This window comes from Macaca nemestrina, chromosome 10 (genome assembly GCF_043159975.1).
Source record: "Macaca nemestrina isolate mMacNem1 chromosome 10, mMacNem.hap1, whole genome shotgun sequence".
In the NCBI taxonomy this organism is placed as follows: Eukaryota; Metazoa; Chordata; class Mammalia; order Primates; family Cercopithecidae; genus Macaca; species Macaca nemestrina.
Window position 1 is genome coordinate 140947538 of NC_092134.1, and position 22877 is coordinate 140970414.

The 22877-nt window shown below is 48.6% G+C and overlaps 1 protein-coding gene across 44 annotated transcripts in view; it reads right to left on the bottom strand.

Annotated features, from left to right (window-relative positions):
* The window catches only part of LOC105484109 (calcium voltage-gated channel subunit alpha1 C), a 649973-nt gene that overhangs the window by 383435 nt on the left and 243661 nt on the right, over positions 1–22877 (bottom strand). The window lies entirely within an intron of this gene.

Consider the following 22877-nt stretch of genomic DNA (forward strand, 5'->3'; position numbering starts at 1 on the left):
GTTGCAGATGCTCCAGCTGGTCTGGCAGGTCACCTGGGACCTGTGACTGTCCTCGAGCCATGGTGCAGGGAATGAGGGTTTCCAAGCACCCAGGAATCTCATCCTTTTTGTCTCCTGCTGCTACCCCTAGCTGCCTTGGCCTGAAGCCTGGCTGAGGCCGCACACCTCCAAGCTGCTGATTTAATACAGTGCTTTTCTTGAGGAAAGTTGTGTTTTGGGATGGGTCACAGAGAAAGGGAGGAGAGAAGAGGTGGCCTTGGAGGGAGTCCAGAGTAACACAGAAAGAAAGAACCATGCACCCCCAGAGAGAAAAGAAACCCCAGGGAAACCAGCCCTCTCATTCTCCTTCCTCTATACCACAAGCGGGCTCCCAGCCCCTTACGGTATCCATTAATGCCACAGGCAAGGTAAATGGAGGAGCGGGGGCAGAGGGTGATTAATCACGTGTACATTCTGCTAATTACAATAATTGCTATTTAATGACTTGTGTATATTTCTCAGACTGAGAGCACATACGCTGCCACCTGATGGACTAGGACGTGTTGGTATTTGGGTTCTGCTTACTTTTTATTTTTGCTAAAATATGCATACATATTCAACAAATACATGGGAAATAAACAAAAGCAAGGCCATTAGGCAGCTATAGAGGGTAGAACCGCAGGCTGCTCTGTCAGCCTGGAATACAGTCAAAGGAGGGGGTTAGGATGAGGGAAGCTGGATCCCTCAGGACCTGAAGTCTGGGATTTTCAGGCAGGCACTGACCAACCACTGGAAACCCAATCTACTGCTCAGTTTGGAGTCAGGGGCCCAGGTCAGTAACACTGTGGCTTATCCTCAGGCAGGGGACACCCAGTGACCTGAATCCCTGGGGCTGGGGAAGAGGCCAGGGAGGTGGCTCTCTAAGAAGGGAAGTACTTGGCTGCAGAGTTCAGAGACCATCCTGCTGCAAAACCCCCAGGGACAGGAGCTTTAAAGGGTGGGAGCTGGTGTCAGGACCAGAATAGCTCATGGGGCTTCCTCAGCTCTGGGAAGGATATGCATTTTCCCTGAAATGTGAAAATGACTCATGCCTAAGGAATGAAGTGAGATGTCTGGGGGCCCCTCCTGCTAGAAGGGGACACCTGGCAGGCTCTCTCAGGGTCCAGCCCCTTCCCATCTAGTGCTCTGCTGTCTTCCTTCTTGAGGAATGCTCAACCTCTCCCGGCCCAGCACACCCCCATGAGCCCCAACACTTGCAGACACCCCAGACCAAATTTAACACACAGCAAGAGCAAGCCAAAGAGTGAAAGAAATGTCTAAAGAATGAGGTCTGCCTGGAGGGTGTGTGTGGAGAACTCCAGAAATGAGCAGAGCTACACCCTTATCTCAGGCTCACCCGGCAATGCCCCTGAGTGGAGACCCTGGAATCCAACCCACCCGCTGGCTGCTGGGGGTCCGGAGCCAGAGTGTCAGAAGCCTGGGGCTATGGCATGGGAGCGAGGTTTCTTCCTGCCTGATGCATGGAGGCTGCTCATCGTGTACGCTGCCCATCATGTATGCTGCCCATGTACACCACCCATCAGGTATACAGCCCACCAAGCACACTGCCCCCATGTATGTCGCCCACCATGCACGGCACCCCCATGCACGCTGTCCTCATGTATGCCACCCTCACGCATGCCGCCCTCACGTGCCCCGCCCCCATAGGCCACCCACCATGCATGCCGCCCCCATGTACACTATACATCACGTAAGCTGCCCATCATGTATACTGCCAGGACAGGGCAGGGGAGCCCATGAGGATGCTGCACCTGCCCAGGAAGGTGACAGGTAGGTGATGGGGTAAGAAAAGGAGCCTATGAACTTCACATCCCCAGGAAACAGCTGGTGTGAGAGACTCACAAGCCCCGCTCTGGAGACTAAAGATTGGTCCTCAGAAACACCACTGTTGTCAGAAAAGGAGCTCAACTCTGAGCTTCTCAGTCCTCTTCCTGAGGACTTAGAGGAGTAGGCCTCCCTCCCTCCCTTCCTTCCTTCCCTGCTCTCCTCCCTCTCCTTCTCTCTCTCCATTCTCTTCTATCCATCCCTCCCCATCCACCTCCCTCCCTCCTTCCCTGTCTCTCTGCCCCCTCCTCTAGTCCCGCACTCCCTGTCCGCCTCCCTCTGTCTCCCTGCCCTATTTCCCATCATCAATCCCTGTGCCATCTCCCTCCTTCCCTCTCTCCCTCCATTCTCTTTCTTTGGTGCCTAGTCTGTGCCCAACACTATTCTAGGTGCCGTGTAGCACCTGCCTGTCTGGCGATCTGTAAACTCCTCCAAGCTGGGAATCAGCACCCAGCCTGACTCCTCTGATTTCTGGGACCCTTAGCAGAGCCTTCTCTAGACTCTGCGCCCCTTGAGGGCAGGAGCCACACGCTTACAGAAGCGTAGCACAGGGCGCAGCATGTACCAGGCCCAGAGACAGCTCTTGGGCAATGTGGGCTGGGTGCCAGGTCTAACGGATGGAGGCCTCCTTCCACCACTGGAATTGATTTTACTGGGGATGTGGTGCTGGCTTGTGGCTCAACAGTGTTGGCTTGCACATTAGGGAGAATTCTCCGCTGTCACCTTGCTTAAAATCATTGTTTCAGCGGCTACAGAGTAAGATGTTCCCTCTGACTTGCTACCTGTCAGGCCTGTAATTACACTCCACAGCTCCACAGCTCCGACAAAACCTCCTTCATCCTGGGAGTTCCCACCCCAGAAGGACAGCGCCCAGGCCAAGGGGCCCAAAGATCATTCTTTAAATACCTTGTGAATTTTTCCCAGAGAGGAAGGTCAACTAGGTCAACCGAATGAGAACAACCGTCTATTTCGAACCCTGGGCCAGTCAGACCAAGCCACCCACAGCTCCACTCCTACCCACCACCCTTCAAACGTCCCAGACCCTCGGCTCGCCCCCTGTTGTCCCCGTCTGCCTCTGAGCACCCACAGAAGACGCAATTCCTCAGGCCTGGCTCCCGGAGCTTCTCCGCTAATTAAAATGTGATGCCAGTTATTTATTCCTTAAGATGAGATTCAGTCACTGCATCCTCACCTCTCCCAGGGCTGCTTTCAGCTTGATTATGAAATGAAGGGGATGGCTGTGTTCCCTCTTCTCTCCTGAAATCTCCTCTCCACCCAGACCGTGTTCCCACATCCAATCGCCACCAGAGCCTCCGGCCTGCCCAGGGCCACGGTGCTTGGGGGGATTTCTTCTGTTCATCTGGATTCAGATACAGCAAATATTTATTTGAGTTCCTTTTGTGTTTTTAAATTTTTTATTATTTTTACAAATAGTGGGAAAATACATATAAAATTTGCCATCTTAACCATGTTTAAGTATGTGGTTCAGGAGTGTTCCATACACTCAAATTGCCCTGGAACCGATCTCCAGAATGCTCTTCATCTTGCAAAACTGAAACTCTGTACTCCCTCAATAGCCCCCCATTCCCCACTCCCTTCAGCCCCTGAAAACCGTCATCCTGCTTCCCATCTCTATAAATTCCACTACTCTAGGCACTTCATACAAATAGAATCGTGCAGAATTTGTCTTTTGTGACTGGCTAATTTCTCTTAGCGTAATGTCCTCGAGGTTCATCCATGTTGTAGCGTGGATCAGAATTTCTTTCCTTTTTAAAGCTTGCCATCACATTGCACATTTTGCTTATCCATTAATCTGTCAAAGGACACTTGGGTCGTTTTCACCTTTCGGCTTTTGTGAGTGATGCTACTGTGAACATGGGTGTGCAAATATCTCTTTGAGGCCCTGCTTTCTACTCTTTAGGGTGCATATCCAAAAGCGGAATTGTTAGATGGTATGAGAATTATATTTGTAATTTTTTTTAGGAAATACCATACCATTTTTCCAAATGATACAATTTTATATTCCCACTAGCAGTGCCAAAGGTTCCAATCTGTCCACATCCATGCCAGCACTTGTTTTCTGCTTTCTGTTTTGTTTTGTTTAACAAGAAAATCCTAGTAGGTGTGAGGTAATGATTTCATGTTTCAGATACTACACTGGGTGCTTGGCAGGAGTATTCTTATTCAGTCCAAGTCACACTAGCAGTCAGCTGGTCATGTCCGCATTCTCCCCGAGGTCCCTGGCCATCGTTTTATGCCTGTGCACATGGGTTTCCACTGCACATCAGCTCTTCATAGCACACACCCGCAGAGTCACGCAGGCTGCCGGCGCGAGCCCCAACTTTCAGTAGATACTTGGGAGTTTTCTGTTGGGGAGAACTAATGAGTTCATGGTGTTTGGGCATCAACAAGAAAGGTGGGATTTCTCTTTCTGGCCACTGGGGTCTCCACTGAAACTCAGTGACCATATACATGCTACTCTACCTATTCATGAGCCCAAGCCTGGCACGGCATACAGGATGACCAAGGGCTTTCCTTGTCAGCTAAAGCAAAGCCTCAAGTAATGACTGCCCCTAACTGAGCACTGTGCCAGCTTCAGCTGTGTATGAAGCAGGCACCTGAAGGTGTGTCTGGCCTCTGTCTGCACACGGTAGGTACCTGACAAATGTTTTCTTCAATGACAAAAACAAAGCCTACACTCTTGAACGTTTATCACATGCCCTGCACATTACATACCCTGACTGATTTAATCCTCATAACCACCCAATAAGGTAGGTATGATTCTCCCCATTTTATAGATGTGGAAATCAAGGTCTCACAGAAACACAGGCACTTTCTCAAGACCATACAGGTAAGAGATGGCAAAGGTGGAATTAAATCTTTAACTGTTCTGCCCTGCTGTGCCTCCATCTATGTTCAGCTTTGGGGGCCTGCCCTACATTGGCAGAAACTGAACAGGCTCAGAGCCCATCTCTCAGTGCAGCCAGCAGCCTCCTGGATGGAGCACCGGACCCTCAAACACCTGCCCTCTGTCCATGAAGGCACTGCCCTCTGGCAATAACTTGTGGTTATTCTCACCCTTAGAGCTGGGGCCAAAGAGGCCAGGAGAACCTTTATACACAAGGAACTGGAACGCGGATCTTTCTGTTGTTGTTCTCCTGCCTGATGAGAACATGTTCCCAAGCTTCGGTGACATTAAGAGACTTTGACCAAAAAGCCATTATTCTTAGGGCACTCTTACTGCTAAAAGTGATCTAGGAAAAATCTCAGAAAATTTCTATTCTGGGGAAGCCAGCAAAGCTCTTAATTGTATTTTAAAACGAATCACTCATTCACTCATTTGCTCAGGAAATTGTACACACGCGCCTGAAATAATGCCTAGAACTTAATGTGTGTACAATTCATAGATTTTTTTCCTTCCCTTTCACACCCCTTCCCCCAAGCCCTTCAAGGGAGCATGGATGGATGGTTTGAGGACACCCGCAGCTTGTGGGACTCTGTGGGAGGCATGGGGCGTACAGCACCTGCCTTCGTTTCTTTCCTGAATGAGAACTGTGATGGTTAAAGGCCTGCTAGAGCCCATTCTTCTCCCTAATAAGTCAGCACACTGACAACACAGCTTCCTAATCAAGAAAGGTGGTGACTAGAAGGAGAAAAAACGCAGACTGTGGCATGTTCACCCAGGCGTTCATCAGTCCAGCTGAAGGAGGCTGGTTCCGTGTTGTCATAAATTCAATCTCAAGCAAACACTGATCTCTCTCCCGTTCCCAGATTATTGGCACAAAAGGAAAGCAGGTGGTGGCAGATGATATCCATCAATGAATGTCAGGGAGCTGTGCTTCCCCAAACCCTCTGGATAAATAAGAAGAGGCCACATCTATGGTGCTCATCTGGCCTTGAACATTTGAAGTTCAAATAAGGCATTTTGTGGAAAATTATATGAGCTATAGAATGCGTTGGGGGAAAGTGTGACCTGGGAGACAGGAGGACGCGTCCTTTTCTCTCAGGTCCCTCAAAAGAGAGGGTCCTTGCAGGCTAATAGAAAGGTAACTAGGCCAGGGATCAAGAAAGAGCAGCTCTCACCTTGCACAAGTCCCCACCTCTGTGTTTTCTTTCATAAAGGCAAGTCAGCGGGGGCTGAGGAGGTAACTGTTCTTACATTTTCTACATTGAAAAAACTTCACAGTTGCACGACCACTTTGTAAAACTGGCAGTAATTGAGCTAAACATAGGCATACCCTACAACCCAGCATTTCTACTCCTAGGCATTACAGGCACATATGCATACATGCATATGTTCTCCATTAAAAAAAAAAAAGACATAAAATATCCATCAATAACAGAATGGGTAGAAACACCATGGCACACTTGTACAATGGAACATTACACACCAATGAACACGAACAAACCACTTTAAACCAATGGCTATGAACAAACAACTACAGGCATGGATGAATCCCATGAACATGATTCTGAGTGAAGAAATCTAGACAAAAATATAGACCTCATGAGTTTATATGAAGTACAGAAGAGGGGAAATGGATCTATGCCGTTTAGGAGTCAGGGCAATGGTTCCTGGGGAAGGGAGGCAGTGATGAGCTGGGGCACGACAGGTGTGAGTAACGTTCCGTGTCTTGACCCAGCTGCTGGCGACACAGCCATGTGCACGAGGTGAGAATTCACGCTGTGCACTCACAATGTTTGCATTTTGCCGTCTGTGTGCTACACCTCAATGACATTTATATTTAAAGCTTTTACTGTAAAATATCAGATCATGGAATTTTGAAGGCTCCAAAAAAACCTCAGTGAGACAGAAATGTTATCTTGGGTAGCCTCTGCTGGAACATGTCCCCGGGCATCTGAATATATGAGCAGTACAGGGGGCCCTGGAACAAGAAGCAGCAGCGACCCAGCCTAGAAGGCTGCGAGCTCCTTAGAAGAGCAGGTGCCAGGAGAGAAGATGACGTGGCTAGATTCCCTGATGGTGACAGGGTATAATATAAAAACCTTGGTCAAAGGGAATAAGAAGTGAGGGGAGGAGAAGACAGAGGAAAGGGCTAGGCCACCTGGAAAGGGCGCGTGCCCTGTGCCCACATAGGCACCACCAGCGGCAGGCAGGCTGTTGGTATTTTCCTGAGCCTCCCTGGCCATGGGAAAAACATGTGGCAGGTGATGGAGTTGCTCTGCTGGTAATTATTTCCTGCTCAGACAGGGAGGCGATAGATCATCTCGGGGGAGACTCCTTAATTGAAAAAGTGTCAATAGATAAAAAGCGATAAAAGCCTTTTCAGCTGAAGCCCTGTCTGCCTCAGTCTCAACCAACTGCTAATGCTGCTTCACCAAGAAAGACCCTCCCGGGCCCTCTTAGTTCCAACCTGACAGACTCCTTTCCTGAGGCAGGGAGGGAACCAGCGTGTGTCCACGTCAGAGGGAAAGGGCTCCACTGCTTTTAAGTCAGGAAACGCCAGTCCCCAGTCTCTGAATCAATGTTTTAAATGAACCAAGGAAACCAAATGTTGTCCCAAACTGTCATTTAGTTTATCCTCACTGATGACAGGAATGCTCTTTTTTTTCTGGGAGATTTTCTAGGCCCTTAATCTTAGGCTACTTCTCTTTCCAAAGACCCACAAGCCAGTTTCCTGTTGATTCGTATCCTACCAGAGGGCTCCGGGAGAAATTAAACTCAAAGCCCCCACTTTTCGAGCAGTTTTGAGGCAGCTTTTTGGGTGGGGAGGAAGTGAAGTCTGAATGATCACCTGCAAGGAGGCTAGGGGATGACCAGTGTCTTCACTGACCGGCTCAGCCCACAGAATGTAGTGGGTAGCTGCCACGTGCTGGGCACCACATCACCTGCCAGCCTGCCCTTTCTATCACAGCGCACATCTCTTTAACCAATCCTCGCACACTCTCCATCAATCCTTAGGAGCAAAGTGGAGAAACCCAAGCTGGATGGTAGTGGCTAGGTGGACTCAGGGTGGCCTTATCACACCCACATGGCTCTGGCTGATGGATCACTGTAAACTGAAAAGGTGGTCTCTGTACTCCAGGCCAATTCTGTACAGCATTTCAATCAAGTTGTGCTGTATAGAATTCTAACTCAGATGAAGACATAGACACACCCAAAGCTGGGGAAGGACAGTGGGCGAGGGAGTCAGGACTCAGTATCTGGATATCAAAGGCCCTGATTCTGACATAATGAATAATAATAAGATTCCTAGTAAATTTCTGGGCTTAAGTTAAATAAATTTACCTAATTTCAGGACTGGGGAGCCCTTGCTCAACAGTTATTCATGTAAAAAAAAAATCCCTGAGGCTTCGGATGATCACAAGCTTTTTTAAGGAAAGGATGGTACAACGGTTGAAATGCAACACTGGGGGATAATGTTGGACATATGGAAGTCAGAACAGAACAGATGATAAAATTCCCATACCCCTCTCTGAGCAGACCACTATTAGTATTGCGTTTAGTTCTGGGCATTATCCTGAAAAACTACTGTATACCCCAAGAAGACATCCAGGGTGGTTGGGGGTCTGGAAGCTGTGTCATATGAGGAAGAAACTGAAGAGAAGAGGAGAAGGTTCGGGCAGGACACAGCATTTTCAAAGACGTAAAGTGCTATTGGAACAGAGTTGGCCCTTGTGTTGATCTGAGGGCAGAAGGACAGTCAGTGGAGAGATTACAGTGCCTTTTGTGGGTGTTGCTTTGCTTTATATAAAGAGGGAGGAACCTGCAACAATTAGAGTTTCAACAACAGAACAGCTCGAGTGTGCACACCAGCACACGTACCCCACTGCCGTGCTGCAGGATACTGAAGCCCCTCTTCTCCTTTGGGGGAGGTGAGGGTAACGAGGTAGCCTCCAGCAACTCTTTTCATAGTTATAGCCAGTAGTGAAGGCGAACACTTATGAGCATTTCTCAGTGCTCCCTGCCAAGAGTCACCCCTCTAACAAACTCGGAGGGGATGTGAGGGATTGGTCGGCTTCAGGGGCATGGCTTTCTGGTGTTTTACATAAATGCCCCTGAAATATCCTGACATGTGTGGGCCTGTTCCCAGGAAGCCAGGACTTCACCCTCTTGCATCACATGGGGGTAACAAATGAGGACTATTCCAGGGGTTCTCATAGTTTACATAATCCCAAAGAGCCTTTAAAGTCAGAACATCCTGCTATTTTATGTGGGGGATGAAATATACATAACACAAAATTTACTATGTTAACCATTTTTAAGTTTACAGTTCAGTGGCATTAAGTATATTCACATTATTATGCAATCCATCCAGCTCCAAAACGTTCATGCTACTTTTAAATGCCACGATGAAGTTACAAAATCATTCTCAAAAGCTGTCTCCGGTTTTATCAGGCAAGTAAGAGATGCCACGGTTTTCTCTGCAGGCCCACCATGAATGTGGCCATTCGTTTTTAAGGGCACACTTGTATTTCTGGTTAAAGAAGTTTCTGATGTCTAACATATCAGAGCAAGAGGTTCCTGCCTGCCCTTGGTTCCACGCGATGCCAGCTACGCTTCTCACGCTGCCTCCTGTTTGCTGTGCGGGAGAGGATGGCTGAAGCAGCCTGGTCTCAGGTTGGGACTGTGGAAATGGGTCAGCTTGGCTGCCATTCCACTTTTTTCTGAAGGTAAAGGGAGAAAGTGAACATCAAGGGTCCCTGCATCCTCTGGTTGATCTGCTTGGCTTGGTGTTAATGTAAACAGTTAATTGCAGGCTTGTAGGCCTTAGAGAATACAGGGTTGCTTTAATTAATTCCAGTACACGTCTTGCAATGTTTACATTCCAAATTACCTTCATGTCAGAAGTATGCAGCCCGGAACCACAGTTTGGGGGCAATAAAATTCCACTAGCCGCTGCTTCCAGCATCTGGAAGTCATTTGCGCCAAGAGCCAGAGTTTGCTATTTGGGAAAGTTAAATATGCTTCAAGACGGAGATAAGGTGACACTGGCTTCCCCCAAAACTCCTGACGTCAGGAAAGCCCCAAGCTGGCTCCAGAGGAAGGGTGATGCCCTGTGGATTCTGGGCAGAGAGGAAAGCCTCACTGTGTGTGGCCATGAGCATGAAAGAAAGCCTAGGATGAGGGTTTAGAGAAGAGACATGTTACATGGATGACCAGGATTCGATTCTAGAAGGTACTTTATGCTGTTGCAGCCACTAGCCCTGGGTTCTGCTGAAGGTGGGGGTTGGTCTTCGTTTTTCTAGCCCTCAACTCCCTCACACCCAAGTGCATCTTCTGGGATTCACAGAAAACTCCATCTGCATTAGGAAGGGGGTCTTGTGGCAACCACTGGTTCTTCTGATGTGCTTCAGAGCATGAGTTCTCCAAAAACACACCAGCTCCTTGGCATCTCTTATGCCCAGAGAACTGGAGCCCACAAAATGAAAGAACCCTGTGAGTCGAAAGCCCTTGCAGGTTTCCTCTAGTCCATTCCCCTGCCTTTAGGAAGAGCTAAGTAGAAACAGCTCCAGACTTTCAGTTACCTACCTTGTTATTTTCCTCTTCAGATCTAAACATGGAGGGCTGGGGCATGAGAAATACTTTGCATTTGCTCCTTTGGAAGTTGAATTTCCAAAGGAGTCAACAATGCCAAGCAGTTTATAGCATCTCTAAACAAACCAGAATTTCATGTAAATCCTATTATCTGTCAATGTCATTTTGCCTTCCCCACATTAAAAACCAAGTTAGATATGTTGGTGATACACATCAAGAAGTCTTTATTCACATATATAAATATATATATATATATTTTAACTGGGAGGCAGAGGACAGGACAAGATGTCGCCCCATCTTTCCTGTTGAGGGAACTGAAGGGAGTAGAATGTAGTCCCTGGAGTCCAACAAACCTGAGTTGGGGCCCCTGACTTGGGTTCAGTTATGTCGCCTCTCTGAGCACCTCAGTTTCCTTGTGTGTAATACCACTACTTATCTGATGGGGTTGCTAAAGGGTTAAATGAGTTCATCATCGCAGAGGGCTTTGTATGACAAGTGTTCCACATCGTAGCCAACCAGTGAACGGAGCAGCTCTGCAGACCAGGCAGCAAGATTTCAACATAGATCTCACAGACTTCCAAGGCCACCAGGACTCTGACTCCAGGTAGCACTAGAGTGTTCTCAGACTGCTCCCTGCTGAAAACCCTACAGGGTGAAAGATACCACACAGACCTTTAAGAAACCTCGGAAACTCACGCAGTTCCCCGGCTGCCTATGATCCAGCTGTCTCCTCCAGGGAATTTGCGACTTGGTATTTCACTGCTCCACTTCCTCATTCCTTCCCTCCCAGACGGTAAGTCTCCAGAAGGCAGGAGCCATATCTGTGCAGATTGCTGCGTGCATGCAGTACAGTACTCACAATGCCACCTGCAAGGCGATGCTTAATAAATACTTTCTTTTTTTTTTTCTTTTTTTTTAAATTTATTTATTTATTTATTTATTATTAATACTTTCTTTTTATTTGTATTTATCTTTTTACAGATTTGTAGTTTAAACATAGCTATAGTTTACAGTTTTACTCAGCTTTACTGAGGTATAACTGACAAATAAAAAAAATTGTATATATTTAAGGTGTACGACATGATGATTTGATATATGTATACACTGTGAAATGATTGCCACAATAGAGCTGAATAACACCGTTCCCTCTGTGTGTGTGTGTGTGTGTGTGTGTGTGTGTATGTGTGTGTGTGTGTGGTGTGACAGGCCTTAAGATCTACTTTCTTAGCAAATTTCAAATATGCAGCATAGTATTTTTAATTATAGTCACCATGCTGTACATTAGATCGCCAAGTTTATACCCCTTCCCCATCTCCCACTACCCCTTCCCCCAAACCCCTTTAGCCCTGGCAACACATGTTCTACTCTCTGCTTCTATGAGTTGGGGTCTTTTAGATTCCACATACAAGTGAGGTCACACAGTTTCTGTCCTTCTGTGTCTGGTTTATTTCACTTAGCATAGTGTCCTCTGGGTTCATCCACACTGTTGCAAAGGGCAGGATTTCCTTCTTTTTTAAGACTGAATAATATTCCATTATATATACAAACTCATATTTTCTTTATTCATCTGCCAACTAACACTTAGGCTGTTTCAATATCTTGGCTATTGTGAATAATGCTGCAATGAACATGGGAGTACAAATATCTCTTAGAAATACAGATTTCATTTCCTTTAGATATATACCCAGAAGTGGAATTTCTGGATCATATAGTAGTTCTATTTTTATTTTTTTGAGGAGCCTCCACGTTGTTTTCCATAATGACTATACCAATTTTCATGCCCACTGACAGTGTACCAGGATTCCCTTGTTTTCATATCCTCATCAATACTTGTCATTGCTTGTCTTTTTGACAGCCATTCTGACAGGTGTAGGGTTTTAATTTGCATTTCCCTGGTGATCAGTAAGGTTCAGTACCTTCAAAATGCCTGTTGGGCATTTGCATGTCTTCTTTAGAAAAATGTCTTTTCAGGTCCTTTGCCCATTTTTCCATCAGGTTATTTGCCTGATAGGCAAAGCCCTCTTGAGAAAGAAGAACAAAGCTGGAGGCATCACACTTCCTGATTTCAAACTGTACTACAAAGCTATGGTAATCAAAATGGTATGGTACTGGCACAAAAACAGACACATAGACCAATGACAGAATAGAGATGATAGGAATAAACCCATGCATATATAGTCAACTAATCTTTGACAAGGGTGCTAAGAATACACAGTGGGGAAAGGATAGTCTCTTCTATAAATGGTGCTGAGAAAACTGTCTGTTGAACCCTTATCTCACACCAAAGACAAAAATCAACTCAAAATGGATTAAAGATTTCAATGTAAGAAAATATTTGCAAGCCATATATCTGATAAGGGGTTAATACCCAAAATATATAAGAAATTCATACATATCAATAACAAAAAAAAAAATTTAAAAACACATTATCAGGATGATATCATTGTGCTACATGTTATCCACATTAAAAATCAGAATGCCTTGCTTCTTTCTCTAACCCACTTGGACAATCATAAACCTGAATTTCTAGCCTCATATCCTAGCATGTGGGTGTTTGAGTGATTCCTATAATTACACAGTTTTGGTTTTTTACTATGTAAGTCAGCATTTCTTCAAGTGTAGTCCAAAGACGAACTGCATCAAAACCACATGGGTGGAGGTGGGAAGAGGGTGTGCTGGTTAAAATGCAGATTCTTGTCCTCCACCCCAACCCTCCTAAATCATAATCTCTGGGGACAGAGCCAGAGGTCTTCCTTTGAAATAAGCGCAGGAAGAGTAGCCTCTGTGGCTCCCAGAGTTCGTTTCTACCTTTACTTTTCAGAGTCTGCAATAGTGGGCAGCTGCATTGCCTTTCAGGATTGAAGGTGTGGCCAGTTTGTTATGTAAGTGGGCTTAAGCAATAGGAATTTGCACCTCTTGCCCTGTAAAAGAGACCATGCAACTTCAAATGCACCCGAGAACAGGAAAAGCTTCTCAGTGCTCCAGGTTCAGCAGCACAGAAAGAACACTCCATCTAGAGCCTCAAAAGATGAAGCAACTTTCCCAAGACCCTGGCCCTTTAAGATGGATGATTCCGTAATTTTTACAAAGTGCCCTGGGTGGGTCTGTGGCACAGTAACATTTAAGAACCATAGTTCAAGGCCATGAATCTCGGCCCCAGCACCCTTTGCAGAGAAGTAGAGCCATGCAGCTGAAAGACCATGAGTACTGGGAAGCAGGGAGCTGGGTGCTAGTCCTGACTCTGCTGCTTCCAAGGAGTTGTGTGATCCTGCACAGGTCTCAGCATCTTGGAGCCTTAATTTGCCTCAACTGTCAAATAAAGGAGGTTAAACTAAATCAGCAGCTTTCAGATTTTCTTTTTTAGCAATGAAATGCTTTTGCCAAGGAAACTTCTCAGATCCTGGGTATAGAAAGCAGATGAAAGTGAAGCAGGAAGCCCTACTGGATCCCAGAGGACCAGAGAACATAGCTGTGAGTCCTCTGGGCCAATGACCTAACGTCCAGGTCAGACTTGCAGCTGTGCCCATCCCAAGGGTACAACCCAGGAGCTGACAGGCCAAGAATCGTTGTGAAGAACTGGCTGGCGGGGATGCCTCATGGCTTCAGCTGAGACCACGGCAAGTGGCTAAGAGTGGGCTCCGGTTTTGGTGAGGGGGGTCCTTATTTCCTCTAAGGCTAGTCACGGGGCTAGGGAAGTGCTGACAGCATAATTCCTGACAGCCAATGGACGCTACTAGCTTGCTATGACAGCCACTGGCAGTGCAAACAGGCCTGGAAAACAATTCCTCACTTGTATGTGAGATGGAGGGGAAGGGGCTCAGCTTCTGCCAAACTGTGGATTAGCTCGGCCTCCCGAGGACATTCGCATATCAAAGGTCCTGAGAAAACACTGTGGCACATCAACTTGTTTAGCATGACTTTAAGCCAGTATGTCTCAAACTTTTTTTGACTAACATACCTTTTACAAGAAAATTTTATCCAATGTTCTTTGAAAGTCAATTTGTGATATACAAAAGTATTAGTTTCCGAAGTGCTTGAAGAGTGTGCAGAGTTTGGGGAAAGATTGACATTCTGAGGATTTGGGCGAGAGCGGACAGGCAGAGGAGGAATTCTTTTCAGGACCCTTTTCCTTTAATTTTATATTCTACAGGATAAAAGATCACAAGGACTTAACTTTATGACTGTGTAAGTGCTGGGATTCAAACTAGCTGTGAGGCATTTCCTGGGTTCATCTTTTCTCTGCTGTCTCTGAGAGATCTCAGGAGAAGACAGAGGACCCAAGAGGGCCACCAGCTGCCTGCTGGCCTGTGATCAGGCCCTGCTGGTAGAGGGTGTCAGACGGCAGAGCGCACAGGCGGAAGGTGGGCTGGTCTGCCCATTCAGTGCTTCCCACCATGGACCAGAGCCTAAGAAACAACCATCTGCACAGCCAAACCACAGCTTCTGGAAGTATCCAACGTCCCCTTCACATCCTAGCCAACTGTCACTGAACAGGATGAGCAGCACAGCGGGGCTCCCTTCAGAGAAGAGGCACCTGACTCAAGGCCTGCAGGGAGGCTGCCTGGGCTCAAATCCTGGCTCCATGCCCTCCGCTGCATAACTGGCAAGTTCCTTACCTCTTGGTGCCTTTGTTTCTTCAACTGTAAAATGGGGACAGTCGATATGAGGATTAAATAAGCTAATATGAGTAATATATTTAAATAGGGCCTGGCACATGGCCTAAAAAAGTGTCTCTACTACAAATTTTATATTACGAGTTGGCCTCGCTAGTAATCTGGGTTTTGTTTTTAAGAGACAAGGTCTTGCTGTGTCACCCAGGCTGGCGTGCAGTGGTGCAATCACAGCTCACTGCAGCCTCCACCTCCTAGGTTCAAGTGATCCTCTGGCCTCAGCCTTCTGAGTAGCTGGGATTATAGGCACGCACCACCATGGCCAGCTAATTTTTAAATTTTTTAAGAAACGGGGTCTCACCATGTTGCCTAGGCTGGTCTCTAACTCCTGGCCTCAAGTGATCCTCCCACCTCAGCCTCCCAAAGAGCTGGGACTACAGGCATGAGCCTCTGCACCTGCCTTGAGCAACCTGTTTCTTGAGGGTGGGGAAGAAACAACCCAGCCTGAGTTGTGTCTGGACCTCTACAAAGACGCCCAGCTGAAGAAAGACACCAGGATGGGGAGAATACCCCAGGTAGGACAAATCAACAGAAGGACAGATATGCTGTCATCCAGGGGAAGGAGCACCAGAGCGGGAGCCAGGGGACCTGGGCTACACCTCAGGCTGCACCATAAACTCTGCTTTGTCCTGAACACATGTCTCAGCATCTCTGGGCCTCAGCTTCCTCCCAAGTAAAATGATGGGATTGAAATAAGAGCTCTCAGAATCTGCCCCAGCTTCTAAATTCTATGTTCCTAGACCCAGGTACTGGGCACAGGGAGGGCTAGGGGGTGAGAGCAAAACCAAACCGAGCAAAGAAATAGCCCTGCAGTGTGTGCATCTGTGTGTGGGACAGGAGATCAGGGAAGATGGATGTTCAGATGCCTCCCGGAGCCCTTGCCAAGGAGTCTCTGCCCAGCAGTCCTCCGAGCAGCTCAGGATGGCACAGATGCTGAGGCAGTTATCATCCTGCAAACACCCGCACACAGCTGCCAGCCAGCCACCGAGAGCCGTGTTCAACTAGGAAAGAATTTAACGTCGCATTAGAAATGAAAGCTCTGTAACAACATAAAGCACCTGGGCACGGCAGCTTTTCTCACTCAAACCCTCTGCTCACCCAGCCTACCCTGCCCAAGACCCCTTCTTTGTGCCCCGGTGTTGATATCCAGCAAAACTCACCTTAGCTCTTGCATTTGGATGCAAGGATCATTTTTTAAATTTAGAAACAACTGGCTGTCCTAGCAGGAAGGGATCTACCTCTGGGGTGCAGAGGGCTGGTCCTCAAGGAGGCCTGGACGTGCCCAGAGCCTCCTGGGAATGTGCTTTGTGGCCCGTGGAGCCACCCGCTCTCTGTGCCTTCACGGAGAGGAGGAGGAGGCAAGGGCTGCCTCCCTGGATGCCAGGTCATGGAGCTGGTGCTTACTCTTCCAGCTTTATCCAGTTAATCCAGCCCTGCTCGGGAGGTGGAACAGCAAAAGCACAGGTGCACAAATGTGTCAGGATGGAGGTGATTTCACGCTCTCAGAACAGCCTGGTAGTAGGGGTTTTCCTTGGCACTGACTGAGGATATCAGGTCATTTGTGTTGCTGCTGTTGCTGCTGTAAGACGGACCCTCGGCTTGCCTGGTGAAGCCTGACCCTGAAGGAAGGAAAGGATCTGCAAGCCCACAGCATATCCTAGGCTGCCACCCTCCAGCTTTCTTCTGGGGCCGTGCACCTCCTCAAACCCCCCACCTGGCCTTCACACACACGCCCGGCTGGCAGCCCGCCAGAATCCACCCTGGGACTTTGCACTTTTCACCAGAGTTCACAGCCCCTGAGGAACATCCCTCAGAGATCGACAGAAGACGCAGCAAACGCTCCCTTCCCCATCCTGCGCACCCCGGCCAGGGAGCCCAAGTATCTCCTGGAGCACATGTTGGAGCTTTCTTAAGAAAAGCCCACATCTCACCAGGAGAGAGGCAGGGGCCATCCGCAAGAAGTGCCTCCACAGTCTCTCTCCACCACCCAGACGCCGAGCCAGCACCCACCATGTGCAGATACGAACTGGGGTGAAAAGTCAAACAGGACCGGTCTCTACCCCACAGCAGCTCATCACCCCGAACCTGTGGGAAACACGCAGGTTTTCTGGGCCACACCCGTCCACGGGGGGCCTCCTCGGGCATCAGACTGAGGCGCCTCCCCTGGAGTTCCGCCCGGCGCCTGCTCCCCACAGCCTTGCAGGGCAGCCTTGCCCATTAGACAGAAGCATAGACATTCAGCTATGGGCTGGATGTGTCCCCGTCAAAGCTCAGGTGCGAAAGCCTTCACCCCTAGCACCTCACAATGTGATGGTATTTAGAGATAGGATACGATTTTGTTTTGTTTTTTTGTACAGACAGGGTCTCCCTATGTTACCCAGGCTGATCTCGAACTCCTGGTCTCAAGTGATCCTCCTATCTCAGCCTCCAAAAGTGCTGGGGTTACGGGTGTGAGCCACTGCACTGGCCTAGAGGTAGGGTTTTAAAAGAGGCTGTTAAGTTAAAATGAGGGCATGAGGGCAGGTCTTATCCAACATGAATGGTGTCTTTATAGAAAGGGGAAGTGCGAACACAGATGCACAGAGGGACACCATGTGGGACCCAGGGAGAAGCCAGGGAGAGAGGTCTCAGGAGAAAGGAACCCTGCACCACCTTGGTCTCAGATCTCCAGCCTCCAGCCTCCCGCCCGAGAAGAAACCTGTTTCTCTTGTGCGAGCCACCCAGTCTGTGGTGCTCTGCCCCGGCAGCTCAGCAAATACTCCAGGTTTCTTCACTCGTTTTCCCACCTGGAAGGCACTTTCACGAGTCCATATTAGTGGCTCCAGCATGCAACCACATCCCTTTGGACTGGGAACATGGTCCCCACCAGGGAGGCTCCCACCGCCGGTTGCCGGCCGCCATCCTGGGAGAAGGAGGAGCTCTGCGCCCTGCTCTTGGGCTCCACACTTGGTGCTGTGATGCGGGCTCTGCATTGACCAAGCCCCGCTCCCGGGGCCGCAAGACCCCCCTCTCCACGGCCAAGGCAGCAAGCCTAGCCAAAGCATGAGTGAGCTTTGGGAGCAGCCAACCCCAGGATGGAGCCAAGAGACTCCCTGGTCCCAAATTAGAACACAGAGGGCAGAGAGACAAAATAGACCAAAATACCATTCTTCTCATGAGGGAATATTTACTGAATAGTTTATATATACTGAATGAATCTTATGTAAGAGTCAACATGTTCTAAGCACTAAAAATAGTTCTGGATACATTTTGGTGAACAAGCTATTGATGTATTTAAACCCCTCTAAGGACAGGGCAGATGCAGGAGCAAAGGTAAGTGGCCACTCCCTGTTGGCACAACACCTACCCCAAGCCCTGGCTCACTGGTGGAGCATCTGAGGGGCCGGGAGGACGCTCCCCTCCCGGCAAAGTGGAAACGTCCCCAGGCGTCCCAGAGGCCAGAGCCACAAGGGGAGGAACTTCCAGGAATTGGTGCCTTTGGAAGAAGATGGGGAATATGGATGAGGCAAGGGACTGACGCCACGGCCGCCTCCTGCCTCCTTTGGAAGGGTGACCTTGGCATTCTCAGCACTTGGGCAGCCTGGCACTAGCAAGCAGAGGCGGCGGGGGTGGCAGGGGGCATAGCAATCATGGCATGACCTTATGTTCCTGACGTCAGCCTCGGCTCCTGCCAAGACACAGGCCAGGCCTCCTCCATCCGCAAGTCCCAGCAGTGGGAGAGAATGGTGAATGGGTTAATAGCTACGAATGAGGCCTCGGGCTAGGAATTCACTATGCGAGGCTCACTGAGTGGCAGAGGCAGCCAGATTTCAGTTCATAAACACTAGTCAGTCACGAAAATCAGCCAGCCTCAAAGGCAGGATCTTTTTCAAAAACCCGAACACTTCTTTCTTGTAAGTGAACCAAAGTTTACAAATTTTTTCCTAATAAATCAGTTGGATCATATTCCTTTTTGTGAGATTACGGAACCAGAAACAATCTAAAATGTCTTCAAAATAGCCTCGCAACCACACTGATAGTTCATTCAATGGCAAAGCCTGCCCATGAGTCTCCTTCTCAGCCTTAATTCCAGCTGGTTAACAACTAAGGAACATTAAACCAGACCTGGGATCTGGGGCTCCCCACCACTGCGGGGCCAGGCTGGGGAACTTAGGAATCTCCTTTCAGTGTCTGGGGCTTGGAAACTGAACAGGCAGACGGAAGGCTCCTTCAGGCTCAGTCTGGCAGGACCTCATCACTCCAGTTTTTTCCAAAGGAGATCAGGCTGGGTCACAGGTTGCCCAGAACATTCACAGGGGCTTTGTGAGAAGGGTACTGTGGTCAGGAGAGTTTGCAGGCCACACAGGGCTCTTTACTGCAGGACTTCTCTGAAGCTTTAAACTGCCAATGAGCATCTCTGTGACTCTCCGTGGGGAGGGGGCAGGGCGGGGATGAGGCTGCTGCATTTCTTATGCTCATTTAAGTAACAGAACCTTGCTCATTTTCACCTCTGGAGCAAATCATGGATCTGATACCTTCTGCGGGAAATTCTGCCCTGCCTCTGTGCTAAATTGCTGGCCCAAAATCATATAGAATTTAAGGTCTAAAATCTAACCGTTTTTGTAAATGTAATTTTACCAGATCAGAAGGTTTTTAAGACCCACAGATATGGAGCTGACTTCTGGGACAGAGGGTTCTACCGATGCCCCCTAAGCAATGGCACAGAGGAAGGAGTCCAGCTGCTCACCCACATCCCACCCAACCACCATCAGCTCAGCCCCGGAGCCAAACGCCTCCTGCAGATAGTACCCTTGGGCCGTGCTACGCGTGCCTGCGGCTTCCTGGGCAGATGCCGCCCTGAGGACCCGCTCACGACAGGACGTGGAGTGTGCCTGCAGACTACCACCAGCTGTCAGGGGGCCACAGACCTAGATGACCCCAGTTATAAGTGGCTGTGCAGCTCCAGGACAACAGGGACCCTCATCTTCCATCCAGATAGGGCAGCTGCTCGTCATCCCCATCTCAGCCGTCACTCTTGTCCCAGGCCCCTCCTTGGACATCTCTGTGGATTTGCTTGCAGTTTCCTGCTCCAGGTCCCTCCCCACTATCCCAAGAGGCTCCCCCAGCCACCTCCATGGCTCATCAGGTTGCCATCCTTGAATCATCTAGCCCTGGAGAGTCCCAATGACAAAATTTAGCACTTAATTACACATCCTCTCATCCTGCTCCTGTTCTTCAAAGGGGTGCTAATTGTACTTCCCAGACCAGACTGCCAATTCCCTGAAGGAAAGGAATCCAGTCCTTTTAATTTATTAGTATTATTTTTTAGATGGGGTCTCACTCCATCACCCAGGCTGGAGTGCAGTGGTGCGATCACAGCTCACTGCAGCCTCAACTTTCCAGGCGCAGGTGATTCTCCCACCTCAGCCTCCCCAGTAGCTAGAACAACAGGTGCATGCCACCACGCCCAGCTAATTTTTTGTATTTTTTGGTATTTTTAGTAGAGACAGGATTTCACCATGTTGCCCAGGCTGGTCTCAAACTCCTAGATTCAAGTGATCCACCTGCAATCAGCCTTCCAAAGTGCTAGGATTACAGGCATGAGCCGCTGTGCCTGGCCTGGTCCTTTTTGTATGTGATGCCACCAAGCACAAATCTGAGCAAACAGGAAGCACTCAGTAAGTACATGTTAATTAATTCATTCTGGATGACAATAAGGACCTCACTGTTTTCCCAATTATGGCTTTGTATTCTTAACAAATAGGTCTTGAGGATTACCTGTGCGATCTAACTCCAACTCTCTCCAGAGAAGCTTCTGGTTCAGATACAAGTTTAAAACGAATTTATCCCCGCTAGCCTCTAGATTTGCCTCAGACTTCACAGCCAGAATTTATTTCATATTCCTGAAATCTTAGAAATTGCTCTTACAGTGTGTAGCTTCTGTCTGAGTTACAAAATGATAGTGCTGACGATGATGATGGCAGTTAACACACTGAGCATGTACAGTGTGCCAAACATGCATATTACCTCATTTAATCCTCGAAACACTCTTAGAATTATGGTTCCCATTTTACAAATGATGAAATTGAGGCTTAGAGAGGCTGAGTGCCTTGCCTGGGTCCCATGGCGAATAAGTGGCCTATCTAGTGAAACCTAGGGCCATCAGATGACCAAAAGGAAAATGTAAAATCTTCCCTCCTAGGAAATGAGGATCGAGTTTTCCCCTTCCGGTGGTTTCTGAATCAAAAGCATCTTCTGGGAAGCTTCACTATTCCTGAGAATAACAGGAATAACAGATTCTTCATTCCTACTCTCAGAGGTTCTGTTCCGGCAAATGCCGATGAGGCCTAGGAATCTGTATTTTCTCAAAGACCCTGGGGGGATTCTGATCATCTTTTCAGGACTGAGAAGCACTGGTCCCACAGGTACCCACACCTCTCTCCATAGCATCTGAACCAGCCATGCCACGCATCAGAGGGGAGCTCTCTGGCAAACACTCCCCGAGCATCTACCAAGCAGGAAATGGTACACAGCTGGGCAGCACGCCAGCCCTCCCTCCCACCTGCCTCCCACATACACCGGAAAATGTTTTTAGTTTAGCCCGGTGGGCCTCAACCTTGGCTGCACATGAGAGCCACTTGGAAAACTTAAAAAACAAAAAAGCAAAAACCACACCTCCCGATGTCCAGGGAGGGCCGGTGGACCAAAGGAAGAGGCGGGGCCCAGGTACCCCGTATCGTTATATTTAAAGTTTCCCTGGTCATTCTAATGCATAGTTCATAAAGCTGTCTTTTTTAGGATGAAAGATACTGGCCATTCAACCTTGGCGTTCAGAAGCCCCTTTCTCACATAAGCAAAGTGAGCAGGGACTCTCCTTAACAGCTCGGGCTAATTTTAAAACTAATAACACTAAAATGTTTTAATGCCCTCACTAGCTCCGTTCAGCCTCGTTAGGAAGAGTAAATAAAACAGACCGCATTCCCACACACATACTCAAACCTACAAAGTCCCCGGAGGTGGCAGCCACATCAGTGTTACTCTTGAAGTCAGTTTCCAGCACAGTGTCCTGCGAGATTGGAGTGGCCCGGCACAAAAGGGTGGGCTGGGAGGACTTGAGAGAGCCCCTCGATGGGTCCTCTGTGGTCCAAAGATGGGAACCGGCTTGGCTGGGGACACACAAAGCACTAGCAGCAACACAGAACGAGAAGCCAATTCCGCGGCTGCAGAGGGCACGGGTCTACACAAGTTAGTCTGAGAGCCTTCCAGGCTCTACTTGGCACCTTTTGAATGCCAGGGCAGACATGAACCAAGTCTGTCCCGGAAGCCTCCATGTTAAGACCCTATCACCTGGCCCGGCGCGGTGGCTCACGCCTGGAATCCCAGCACTTTGGGAGGCTGAGGCGGGCGGATCACGAGGTCAGGAGATGGAGACCATCCTGGCCAACACGGTGAAACCCCGTCTCTACTAAAAATACAAAAATCAGCTGAGTGTGGTGGTGCATGCCTGTAATCCCAGCTACTTGGGAGGCTGAGGCACAAGAATTGCTTGAATCCAGAAGGAAGAGGTTGCGGTGAGCAGAGATTGTGCCATTGCACTCCAGCCTGGCAACAGGGCAAGACTCTGTCTAAATAAAAGACCCTGTCACCTGAGAGATGCTTGCGTGGCCAACTTGAGCTGTAACTATAGGATGAGCAATTTTGTTCCTTGTAAAAGAAGCCTGAGACTATCGGTGAGCCCTTGTCACGGGGAGGGCAGGGTGCTCTTCCCCGGAAGGACTGTCCCTCTTCCTCGGATGGGGAAACTGAGGCTTCGAGCAGTTGAGTTGCTGCACCAAGGTCACAGCCGCACATGTGAGGATTTGAAC